At 36.7% G+C, this 10,058-nt stretch overlaps 1 pseudogene; it reads left to right on the top strand.

Moving 5' to 3' along the window:
* The window catches only part of LOC102842254, a 37,779-nt pseudogene that overhangs the window by 5,745 nt on the left and 21,976 nt on the right, over nucleotides 1-10,058 (top strand).

Genomic DNA, 10,058 nt, shown 5'->3' with positions numbered 1-10,058 from the left:
AGATCACCTCATCTTTCTCCCGCGGAGCAGCTGGTAGTTTCGAACTGCTGACCTTCCGGTTCACAGCCCAATTCGTAACCACTACGCTACCAGAGCTTCCTTAGTACTCAGTAAAAAGGAATCTGGGAGGAACTTTCTCAAGATAAGATGCTGTTGTTGTTGTTAGGTACTACTAAGTCAGTTCTGACCCATAGCGATCCTGTATGGGGTTTTCGAGGAACAGATGGTGAGCTTGACCGCCGCCGACCTTGTAGTTCAAACTGCTTTGCAGTCTGACGCATGAACCCAAAGCGCCACAATTCTCTGTGAGCTGGCCCATGCGGCATGTATGCCCTGGCCCACTGGGTTTGGCACCTGATTTTGGAAAATCGAATAAAAAAGCCTCACCCTTGCTAAAATGAGTACAGATTGGATTTCTTGAGCATTTGTCTATAAGCACTCATGATAACTCATCGGTGAATTTATACGGGATAAAGTGGTCCATCCCAGCTCTCCCTCAGGAGATTCATCAGGGTAAGGTTCAAGTCACAGGTTTATACTGACCTGCTAGTGCCCAAGAGGGACCGAAGCAGTGTCCAGGGTATTGGCAAACGTTTCTCACAAACATATGTATAGATTCATGTATCTATCCATCACCACAATCAAAATATAGAAACACAAGTCCCTCAAAACACTTTCCTTCTGTACTTTTGTGGTAAGTATTTCCCCAGCCCTAATTCCTGGTTATCACTGGTCCACTATATGTCCATATAATTTTACCCTAAGCAGAATGCATGTAAATGGCATCATTTTACCTGGGACCTTTTGAGTACAGTTGATTTACTTTAGTATGATCCATTTGAGAGCAATCTATGTTGCTGAGTGTATACACACAGATCCCTTTTTAAAGTTATGTATTATTCCCTTGGAGTCCTGGTGTGATACCATAGGAAAAGCACTGGAATACTGACTCTGGTAGCGTAGTGGTTACGAATCGGGCTGTGAACCTTAAGGTCAGCAGTTCGAAACTACCAGCTGTTCTGCTGGAGAAAAATTAGGCTTTCTGCTCTCGTAAAGATTTACAGCCTTGGAAACCCTGTGCAGGGTCACTATGAGTCAGAATCGGTCAACAGTTCGAAACTACCAGCTGTTCCACGGGAGAAAGATGAGACTTTCTGCTCCCGTAAACATTTACAGCCTTGGAAACCCTATGCAGGGTCGCTATGAGTCGGAACCGACTCCATGGCACATAACAACAGCAACAACAATGGCTAATGATGGTGAACATTTCTTCATATGTTTGTTGGCTATCTGAATGTCTTCCTTGGTGAAGTGTCTGTTCATGTCCTGTGTCCATTGTTTAATTAGGTTATTTGTCTTTTTCTTGTACAGGTGTTTTGTTTCCTATAGATTTTAGAGATTAGTTCCTTGTCTGATTTGTTGTTTCAAAAAAATTTTTTTTTGCATTCTGTGGGCTCCCATTTTACTTTTTTGGTAGAATCATTTGAAGCATGTAAGTTTCTAATTTTAAGTATGTCCCAATCATCTATTTTTCCTTCCCTTGTTTGTGCAATTCTTGCAATGTTTGACAGTCTATGTGTGTCCTGTATTACAGCCCTTAAATTTGTCCCTATTTTTTCATTGATAACCTTTATGATTGTGGGATTTACATTTAGGTCTTAATCCATGTGAGTTGGTTTTTGTGTATGGTGTGAGATAAACATCTTGTTTCATTCTTTTGTGTATCAATTTCCAGTTTTTCAAGCACCATCTTTTGAAGAGACTATCTCCTCAAGGTTCAATGTACTTTGGCCCTTTGTCAAAAATCAGTTGGCTGTATGCGAATGGGTTAATTTCTGGATTCTCAATTCTGTTCCATTGATCGATGTATCTTTCATTGTACCAGTACCAGTACCAGGCTTTTTGACCACTGTAGCCATGTAGTGAATTTTGAAATGAGGGAGTGAGAGACCTCCAACTTTACTCTTCTTCTTAAGCAGTTCTCTGCTTATCTGGGGATTCTTTCCTTTCCATATAAAGTTTTTAATCATTGTTTCCATCTCTTTAAAGAATGTCATTGGAATCTGGGTTAGGATTGCATTATATCTGCAGATTGCTTTGGGTTAGAGATCATCTTAAGAATAGATTTGGGCTGTTAAAGATTTCATGTATAAGTATTTGTATGAACATAAATTTTCATTTCTTTGGAAAATACCTTTTTTGGAAAATGTAGATTTACAGGGTCATATTATTGCTATAAGGAGTCCTGGTGTGGTGCTGTGGGCTAATGTGTCAGACTGCAAAGTTGTTTGAGCTGCAAGGTCAGTGGTTCAAGCTCACCAGCTGCTCCTTGGAAACCCTATACAGGGTCACTATGGGTCGGAATTGACTCAACAGCACTTAACAGCAACAACGTTGTTGTTATAAAGTACTGTCTAGTTGGTTCCAACACATATCAACCCTATGCATAATGTAACAAAACACTGCCTGACCTATGCTATGCACCCTTTAATGCATAAACCTCTTGCTGGTGACACAGTTCCAATCCATCTAGTTCTTGTTGAATGCCACTGACCTTCCATATTACCAAGCATGATGTTCTTCTCCAGAAACTGTTTCCTACTGATAACATGTCTGAAGTATGATAGAGAAGTCTCACTATCCTGACTTCTAAGGAACATTCTGGTTGTATTCTTCCAACACAGATTTGTTTCTGCTTCTGACAGTTCATGGGACTTTCAATATTCTTCCCAAACACAACAACTGAAATGCATCAATTCTTTTGTGGTCTTCCTTATCGATTGTCCATGGCTTCAGTCAGGCACACCTTAGTCCTCAAACTGATGTCTTTGCTCTGTAACTGTTTAAAGAGGTCTTGTGCAATGTGTTGTTTGATTTCTTAACTGTTGCTTCTCTGAGTGTTGATTGTAGATCTAAATGAACTGTTTAACAACTTCAATTTTCCTCCACTTACCATGATGTTTTTTATTGATTCAGTTGTGAGGATTTTTGTTTTCTTTACATTGAGATACAATCCAAACTGAAAGCTGTGGGTCTTTGATCTTCATCAGTAAATATTTTAAGTCCTCTTTTCTTTCAGCAAGCCAGGTTAAATCATCTGTATATTACAGGTTGTTAATGAGTCTTGCTCCAATCCTGTCATGCTCTTCTTCATATAATCCAGTTTCTCATATTATTTTGCTCAGCATATAGGCTTAATACGTATAGTGACACAATGCAAGTCTGGAAACAACTTTCCTTATTTTAAACCAATATCCCCTTGTTTGGAGTTCGATGTGCTGCTGTGGGTTAATGTACTGAACTGCAATATCGATTTAAACTGCAAGGTTGGTGGTTCAAGCTCACCAGCTGCTCCTAGGAAACCCTACAAAGGGTTGCTATGAGTTGGAACAGAGTTGCTGGCACTTAACAACAAAAACAACATCACCTTTTTCTGTTCTAATGACTGCTCTTGGTCTATGTATAGGTTTCTCTTGAGCACTATTAAGTGTTCTGGAATACCCAGTATTCACAATGCTATCCATAGCTTGTCATGATCCACACAGTCAAAAGCTTTATAGCGTAAATAAAGAACAAGTAAATATCTTTCCGGTATCCTCTTCTTTTAGGCAAGATTCATCTAACATCAGCAATGATATCTCTAGTTCTACATTCTCTTCAGAATTCTGCTTGAATTTCTTTCCAGATGTACTGTTGACAAGCTGTTGTACCCGTTTTTGAATTAACTCCAGCCAAATTTTATTTGCCTCGGATATTAATGATATTGTTCAATGATTTTCTCATTCTGTTGGTAATAGGCACAAAATAGATCTCTTCCAGTTGTGCCAGGTAGCTATCTTCCAAATTTCTATGCATAAAGGAGTGAGCACCTCTAGTGCTGCATTAGTTGGTTGGAAGATTTCAATTTGTATGCCATCAATTCCAATTTATGGAGCCTTGTTTTTCATCAATGCCTTCAATGAAGCTTAGACCTCTCTCAGTACCATCAGTTCTTGATCATATGCTATATCTTGAAATGGTTGAACAATGACCATTTCTTTTTGTACAGTGATATTATATACCTTCCATCTTCTTTCATTACTTTCTGCATCATTCAGCATTTTACCTATTCATTGTTTGGTGGTGTTGGGTCATTTATGACTCATAGTGATCCTGTACACAATGGAATGAAACATTTCCTAGTTCTGTGCCATCCTCACAATTGCTGTTAACACTTGAGCCCATTGCTGCTGCCACTGGGCCAGTCAATTTCATTGGGGGTCTTTCCCTTTTTGGCTCACCCTTCACTTTACCAAGCCTGCTTTCCTTCTCCAGGGACTGGTCTCTCTTGAGAACATGTTTGACATATAAGAGGGGATGTCTTATCATCCTTCTAAAGAGCATTCTGGCTGTACTTCTTCCAAGTGAGATTAATTTGTTTTTCTGGCAGTCCAAGGTACTTTCAATATTCTTCTCCAATACCATAACTCAAATGTATCAATTCTTCGATGGTCTTCCTTATTCACTGTCCAGCTTTCACATGCATATGAGGTGATTGAAAATACCATGGCTTGGGTCAGGCACACCTTAGTCCTCAAACTTACATCTTTACTCTTGAACATCTTTGCTCTTAACACCTTAAAGAGGTCTTTTTGCAATACTATGCAATACATAGTTTGGTGTCTTGGTTGTGCACCCCAGAGTGTTGATAATTGGTCTGAGCAAAATGATATCTTTGACAACTTAAATCTTTTCTCCATGTACCTTGATGTTATTTATTGGTCCAGTGGTGAGGATTTTTGTTTTCTTTACATCGCGGTGCAGCCCATACTGAAGGCTGTGGTCTTTTATTTCATCAGTAAGTATTTAAAGTCTTCTGTGTTTTCAGCAAGCAAGGTTGTATCATCTGAATATTGCAGGTTGTTAATGAGTCTTCTCCCAACTCTGATGCCACATTTTTTGTCATATAATTCAGCTTCTAAGATTATTTGCTCAGCATACAGATCGAATAAGTATGGTGAAAGGATAAACACTGGCAAACATCTTTCTGGTATTCTCTGCTCTAAGCCAAGATCCAACTGACACCAGCAATAATATATCTCATTCCATATCCTCATCTGAACCAGGCAGTTCTCTCTCAATGTAGAGTTGCAGCCATTTTTGTTATCTTTAGCAAAATTTTACTTGCATGTGATATTAATGATATTGTCTGATGATTTCTGCATTCCATTGAGTCACCTTTCCTTAGAATGGGCACAGACATGGATCTCTTTCTGTCAGTTGGTCAGGAAGCTGTCTTCCTAATTTCTTGGCAAATATGAGTGCCTCTCATTATTGTATCAGTTTGCTGAAAGATTTCAATTTGTAATCTGTCAATTCCTGGAGACTTGTTCTTTGTCAATGCCTTCAGTGCTCCTTGGACTTAGTACCACTGGCTCTTCATTATATGATACCCCTTGTAATGGTTGAACATCAACCATGTCTTTTTGTGTAGTAACTCTTTTATTCCTTTCATCTTCTTTTGATGCTTTCTGCATCATTCAATATTTTGCCTATAGAATCTTTCAATATTGCAAGTTAAGGCTTGAATTTTTTTCTTCAGTTCTTGAAAATTGCTGAGTATGTTCTTCCTTTTGGTTTTCTAATTCCAGGTCTTTGCACATTTCATTATAGTATTTGGATTTGTCTTCTTGAGCTGCCCTTTGAAATTTTATATTCATCTCTTTTACCTCCTTATTATTTCATTTGCTTTAGCATCTCTGAGCTGAAGAGCAAGTTTCAGAGTCTCTTCTGACATCTCTTTTGGTCTTTTCCTTCTTCCTTGCCTTCTTAATGTCCTTTTGCATTCTTCCTGTATGATGTTCTTGATGCCATCCTACAACTCTTCTGGTCTTTAGTCGTTAGTGTCAAATGCATCAAATCTGTTCTTGCAGTGATCTCTAAATACAAGTATATGTTCAAGGTCATATTTTATGGCTCTTGTAGACTTTTACAAACTTTCTTCAGCTTCAGCCTGAACTTGCATATGAGCAATTGATGGTCTGTTTCATAGTCTGCCACTGGCCTTGTTTTGACTGATGATATGGAGCTTTTCTATCATTTCTTACTGAAGACCTATCAGTTTGATTTCTGTGAATTCTATCTGGTGAGGTCCATGTGTATAGTTGTCTTTTATGTTGTTTAAAAAAGGTCTTTGAAATTATGAAGCCATTGGACTTGCAAAATTGTATATTGTGATCTCTAGCATCATTTCTATCACCAAGACCATAACTATCAAAGACTTTTCCTGTAAAGAATGTGTAATGAGTGTCTGTGAATTTTAACCATTGACCTTGAGGCTAGCAGTCCTTTACTTATAAAACCCTGAAAGCTTTTCAATTTTATTTTAATTGTTTTATGTATATTTTAAAAATTATATAAGTGGTTTTAATTTATCTTCAAGTTCATTTTCTTTTTTCTCTATCTTCTTCATTATGCTATTGAACCCATCTAGAGAATTTGAATTTCTGTTAAATATTTTTTTAGTTTTAAATTTTTCATTTGGTTCTATTTTGTACTTTTAATTTCTCTCTCAAGAATGACTATTATTTAATCCTTTGCAAAATTTTTCATCTTTATCTCATGTATCATAGTTATAATTGCTGCTATTATTTTAAGTGCTTAGATTCTGACTCATAGCCATCCTGTATAAGGTTTCTGAATAGCAGTTGGTGAGTTAGAACTGCCTACCTTGAAGTTCAAGCTAACCTTGCAGTCCAATGCTTATTATACAGTGCCACTCCAGGACTCTGATAAATGCAATAGTTACTTTTATACTGTCTGAGAATTCTACATATAAATGATTGCCACTTTGGCATTTGTTGATTATCTTTTCATTGAAAATGGTATCATTTGTCTTTTTTATTTTATATCAAGTGATTATTGATTGTATCTCAAATCTTATAAATATTTTGCTATAAGACTATGATTCTGTTAAACTTTCTCTGGAGAATTTTAAATATTTTTTTGGAATGTAGTCAAATGGTTTATCTTCAGATTGAAATATTGCCTTCCCCTATGTAGGGAATTGTTTCAACATCAGTTGAGTTTTCAATGTATGTTCATATTGTGATTGCTGAGATATACACCACTCAGATGTTGGTCTAGGCTTTGGTAGTGATTTATGTTGTTGTTGTTAGGTATCATTGAGTCGACTCCAACCACACACAAGAGAACACAACACTTTTCTGTTCCTGCACAATTCTCACAGTTCTATTATGTTTGAGTCTATTGCTGCTGCCCCTGGTCAGTCCATCTCATTCAAGGTCTTCGTCTTTTTACCAACCTTCCACTTTACAAACCATGATGTCCCTCTCCATGGACTGGTCCCTGCTGACAATATGTCCAAAGTATTAGAGATTAAATCTCACTATCCTGGTTTCTAAGGCTTTTGAGTTACTGCTTAAAACATGAACAGTGTTCATATGTGGTAGAGAAAAAAGATACCAGATCCAAACCTGTCCTATGTTGTTGTTGTTAAGTGCTGTTGAGTCAATTCCTACTCATAGCGACACTGGATAGGGTTTTTAGGGAGTGGCTGGTGGGTTTGAACTGCTGATCTTGCAGTTGGAAGTCCAGTGCTATCCTACAGTGGCACACCTGAACTCCTCTGTTGTTGTTTAGTACTGTTAACTTGGTTTGAACTGCAAGGTCGGTGGTTCAGATTCACCAGCCACTCCTTGGAAACCCTATATGAGGTCTTAGTGAGTCCAAATTGACTTAACAGCCTTTAACAACAGTCTCATTGCTGGTTTAATGGTCATCAAACATTGGGAAAATAAAGTAAAGAACTCCGTCTGAACATAAAATTCTAAGTAGGGTTAGGCCTCCAGCTTTAAACCACAGTCTTCCACAAACCAAGTGCTCCAGAATTTAAGCTTTAATGCACATGTTAGCTCATGACTTACGTCTTTCATTTGTACAATGAAGAAATCCCCCTTTACAGCTAACTTTTCTCTGGAATGATTGTTATACTCTCTTGATCCCATGATTCATCATTTCTTATTTTGTACTTTCTGTGTTTCAGTACTTCTAGACAAAATGAATATTTTTACTTAGGGTTTTAGTTAACCATGTTGTTGGTGAAGTTCCACATGGAAGTTTGGGGAAAAAAAGGTTGGAGATCTCTCCATGATCTTCGGATAACAGGGATGCCTTTTCCCAGTTTTTCTGGCTAGGGAGAAGTTTTCTCTAAGGGTTTTATATTAAGTCACCTTCATCACTGTGAACAAACAGCTCTTCTAATGCAGCTAGCCTTAAAGCATAATTGGGAATAAAAAGAGAGAAAAGAGAAGAAATAAAATGGGAGTTCCCTTGGTCCCCATCTTCTGCATTCTAGTATACAAGATATGTATTTTCTAGTCCTGTGGCAAGAAATAGTGGATTTCTCTTGGACTATTTGCTTTCATGCTTTCTAAATGCTTGACATGTGTATGCATACGAATGTGTGTGGGTATGTATTTCTGAATATATATGTGCTTTACATTGAAAGTTTAATACTACTTTGAAGCTACTTAAAAGTGGCAATCCAAGTATATAAAAAATGGCTGCTCCAAGGCTGTGTAATGTAAAATAACATGTTATTTGTCATGCATATTCCTTATTTAATTTTTCTCATCTTAGTTTTCTCATTTTACATTCACAAAAACTTTTCTAATTACTCAATTTCTTAATAATCTGTCTTTCTTTTGATTACTTTTAGTTATTGTCTTTTGAATAATTAGTACATAATTATATGTAGATGAACACATATAACACTGACTGAGGAAAACTGGATTTTCCCCTTGTTTTGTGACATACTAGTTACCCAACTTTGACCAGTAATTTGACTCTTGTGACATCCCTATCTTCAATAAATCCTGTGTAACATTCTATTACCACACAGTGCTTCTGATTACCTTTTTTTTTTTTTTTTTCTGATTACCTTTTACATGAAATATTCAATGACATGTTACAAAACTGCTAGAAAACTTGCCAGAAGTACTAAAGAGAATGGGATAAAATCATAAAGATACTATTTTTATTCCATGTGTATACAAGGAAAAGAAAAGGAACCTATTTGTAGTTGAAATATACTAGTGATTTATATTTTTGATATTTGAATTAAATTGAATGACTAACAAACTAAAATGGAAGTATTAGAAGCAAGCATAAAAAAAGAAGTATAAATCTTTTGTTGTTGTTGTTGTTGTTGTTGTTAGTGCCATCGAGTCTGTTCCGACCCATAGCTGCCTTGTATTGATTTTCCAAAGAGCAGCTGGAGAACTTCAACCACTGATCTTGTGGTTCAAACCAACTTTGCTTGTCAGCATATTAGCCCACAGCACCACACCAAGATTCTTATTTCCCACATAACCTATCAGTTAAAAGTTTATACTAAAAAGATAACTAGACCAGACATAAAATATGCTGCTAGCAAATTGATTATCTTAAATGAGACTTCTCTTATTTGAAATACTGCATATTTGAGATTTCTCTAGAGGCAAAAATAATGTCTCTGAGGATGTACAATACAGCCCCTAAAGTGTAGTTATGTTATTTATTCTTTTCTTTTTTGCCATTAAAGATCAAGACATTTCATATTTTTAAATGTTTTGTTTTGACAGACTATGTTTCTAGAAAATAGAGGCCTTATAAGATTTGAAGAATTCTTTTCAATTACACTGGAACTGGAGTATATACAACCAGTTTCACATGAAAATATCACAGTGACTGACACAGCCTTTGGTGATATTCCAGTATGTTTGCACTTGCCAAAGAGAAGGTCAGAAAGACAGAGACCAGCTGTAATTTTCATTCATGGTGGTGCTTTTGTTTGGGGAAGTTATAGTAAGTGAATTATATATACCTATGGAACCGACTTGATGGCACTTCACAACAACAACAACATATAAATATAAAACTATATTACATTGTATCTATTCTCATTCAAGTATATTATATTATTAGAATTGGTGTGAGACAAGGTTGTGTTCTTTCACCATATTTATTCAACCTGTATGCTGAGCAAATAATCTGAGAAGCTGGGTTATATGAAGAAA

This window comes from Chrysochloris asiatica, unplaced genomic scaffold, assembly GCF_000296735.1.
Source record: "Chrysochloris asiatica unplaced genomic scaffold, ChrAsi1.0 scaffold00113, whole genome shotgun sequence".
Taxonomy (NCBI): domain Eukaryota; kingdom Metazoa; phylum Chordata; class Mammalia; order Afrosoricida; family Chrysochloridae; genus Chrysochloris; species Chrysochloris asiatica.
The sequence above is the reverse complement of the archived record's forward strand: the minus strand, read 5'-3'. Positions and strand labels throughout refer to the sequence as shown.